Source organism: Arachis duranensis, unplaced genomic scaffold, assembly GCF_000817695.3.
Source record: "Arachis duranensis cultivar V14167 unplaced genomic scaffold, aradu.V14167.gnm2.J7QH unplaced_Scaffold_608113, whole genome shotgun sequence".
In the NCBI taxonomy this organism is placed as follows: Eukaryota; Viridiplantae; Streptophyta; class Magnoliopsida; order Fabales; family Fabaceae; genus Arachis; species Arachis duranensis.
Window position 1 is genome coordinate 130468 of NW_026264987.1, and position 3280 is coordinate 133747.

Here is a 3280-nt window from a genome sequence, read left to right on the forward strand (position 1 = left end):
GGCAGAAGTAAGTCCAGTGGAATCTCTATGGTCTCATTTTGAGCCTCAGATTCCCATGGTTCCTCATTAGGGAACTCATTGGAGGTCAGTGCACACCCATTGAGGTCTTCCTCAGTGGCGTTCACTTCCTCTCCTTCCTCTCCAAATTCGGCCATGTTGATGGCCTTGCACTCTCCTTTTGGATTTTCTTCTGTATTGCTTGGAAGAGTACTTGGAGGGAGTGCAGTAACTTTCTTGCTCAGCTGTCCCACTTGTGCCTCCAAATTCCTAATGGAGGATCTTGTTTCAGTCATGAAACTTTGAGTGGTTTTGATTAGATCAGAGACCATGGTTGCTAAGTCAGAGGGGTTCTGCTTAGAATTCTCTGTCTGTTGCTGAGAAGATGATGGAAAAGGCTTGCCATTGCTAAACCTGCTTCTTCCACCATTATTGTTGAAACCTTGTTGAGGTCTCTCTTGATTTTTCCATGAGAAATTTGGGTGTTTTCTCCATGAAGAATTATAGGTGTTTCCATAGGGTTCTCCTAGGTAATTCACCTCTTCCATTGAAGGGTTCTCAGGATCATAAGCTTCTTCTTCAGATGAAGCATCCTTAGTACTGCTTGGTGCATTTTGCATTCCAGACAGACTTTGAGAAATCAAATTGACTTGTTGATTCAATATTTTATTCTGAGCCAATATGGCATTCAGAGTGTCAATCTCAAGAACTCCCTTCTTCTGACTTGTCCCATTGTTCACAGGATTCCTTTCAGAAGTGTACATGAATTGGTTATTTGCAACTATTTCAATGAGCTCTTGAGCTTCTGTAGGCGTCTTCTTCAGATGAAGAGATCCTCCAACAGAGCTATCCAAAGACATCTTGGATAGTTCAGAGAGACCATCATAGAAAATACCTATGATGCTCCATTCAGAAAGCATGTCAGAAGGACATTTTCTGATTAATTGTTTGTATCTTTCCCAATCTTCATAGAGGGATTCACCATCCTTCTGTCTGAAGGTTTGGACTTCCACTCTAAGCTTACTCAATTTTTGAGGTGGAAAGAACTTTGCCAAGAAGGCATTGACTAGCTTTTCCCAAGAGTTTAAGCTCAAAGTTGTTTGCTCCAATGGCAGGGATAGAGATGCTTCTCCCATAGAAGTCGGGAGTAGGTGCAGTAAAGTCACCCAGCACCTTCCTTGCATTGTTGGCATTGTTGTTGTTTTCAGCTGCCATAGGTTCTTCTTCTTTGAAGAATTCGGTCAGGTCCTCAACAGAGAGTTGTGCCTTAGCTTCTCTTAGTTTTCGCTTCAAGGTCCTTTCAGGCTTAGGGTCAGCTTCAACAAGAATGCCTTTGTCTTTGTTCCTGCTCATATGAAAGAGAAGAGAACAAGAAAATGTGGAATCCTCTATGTCACAGTATAGAGATTCCTTGAGGTGTCAGAGGAAGAAGAAAAATAGAAAGAAAGAGGTAGAAGAATTCAAACTTAATCAGATAGAGTTCGAATTGTGCATTAAGAAGGAGTAATACTCCATAAACAGAAGGATGTGAGAAGAGAGGAAGAAAATTTTCGAAAATTAAGTTAAAAAGATTTTAAAATATTTTGAAAAACACTAATTAATTTTCGAAAATAAAAGTGGGGAAGAAATCAAGTGATTTTTGAAAAAGATTTTGAAATTAGAAATCAAAAAGATATGATTGAAAACTATTTTGAAAAAGATGTGGTTAAGAAGATATGATTGGTTTTAAAAAGATGTGATTGAGAAGATATGATTTGAAAAACATTTTAAAAAGATTTGATTTTAAAAATTAATGACTTGCCTAACAAGAAAAGATATGATTCAAACATTAAACCTTTCTCAACAGAAAAGGCAATATACTTGAAATGTTCAATCAAATCATTAATTGTTAGTAAGTATCTTTGAAAAAGGAAAGAAATTGATTTTGAAAACATTTGATTGAAAAGATTTGATTTTGAAAAACTTTGAAAACATGAGAAAAAATTGATTTGAAAACAAAATCTTCCCCCTTGTGCCATCCTGGCGTTAAACGCCCAGAATGGTGCACATTCTGGCGTTTAACGCCCAATGCACTACCTTTTTGGGCGTTAAACGCCCAACCAGGCACCTTGGCTGGCGTTTAAACGCCAGTCTGTCCTTCTTCACTGGGCGTTTTGAACGCCCAGCTTTTTCTGTGTAATTCCTCTGCAGTATGTTCTGAATCTTCAATTCTCTGTATTATTGACTTGAAAAGACACAAATTAAAAATATTTTTGGATTTTTAATAATGAGGAATAATCAAAATGCAACTAAAATCAAATAATAATGCATGCAAGACACCAAACAATCAAAATGCAACAAGAATCAAATAACAATGCATGCAAGACACCAAACTTAGCAGTTTGTATACTACTGACACTAACAAGATGAGAATGCACATGAGAAACAACAAAATACTCAAGTCAATAGAATTCAAAGATCAAAACAAGGAAATCATCAAGAACAACTTGAAGATTAATGAAGACACATGCATGAATTCGAAAAATACAAGAAGAACAGAAACATGCAATTGACACCAAACTTAAAATGAGACTCTAGACTCAAACAAGAAATATTTTTGGATTTTATGATTTTGTAATTTTTTTGGGTTTTTCGAAAATTAAGTGAAAAGGAAAATAAAGGTATCAAAATTCTTAATGAGAATTCCAGGAATCATGCAATGTTAGTCTAAAGCTTCAGTCTAAAGGAATTAGACATGGTCAGCCAAGCTTCAGCAGAACATTGCATTCAAGAGCTAAATTGATGAAGATCAATCAGCTTTGGTGATGATAAGAACATCACCTTGAAACACTAGAATTCATTCTTAAGAACTCTGAAGAAAAATACCTAATCTAAGCAACAAGATGAACTGTCAGTTGTCCATACACAAACAATCCCCGGCAACGGCGCCAAAAACTTGGTGCTGTTGCCGGATTTTGGCACTGATGTTACCGGACCAAAAGCTTGCTCAAAACTAGAACAATCCCCGGCAACGGCGCCAAAAACTTGGTGCACGAAATTGTGATCACTACAACTTCGCACAACTAACCAGCAAGTGCACTGGGTCATCCAAGTAATAAACCTTACGTGAGTAAGGGTCGATCCCACGGAGATTGGTGGTATGAAGCAAGCTATGGTCACCTTGTAAATCTTAGTCAGGCAAAATCAAATGGGTATGGTGATAAACGCATAAAACATAAAGATAAAGATAGAGATACTTAGTAATTCATTGGTGAGAATTTCAGATAAGCGTATGGAGATGCTT

At 37.3% G+C, this 3280-nt stretch overlaps 1 non-coding gene across 1 annotated transcript; it reads left to right on the plus strand.

Moving 5' to 3' along the window:
* Positions 1–911: 911 nt before the first annotated feature.
* LOC127744586 (small nucleolar RNA R71) lies at positions 912–1019 on the plus strand. Its single transcript, XR_008005564.1, has one exon. It is a non-coding gene; the product is annotated as a small nucleolar RNA R71 (small nucleolar RNA).
* Positions 1020–3280: the final 2261 nt, after the last annotated feature.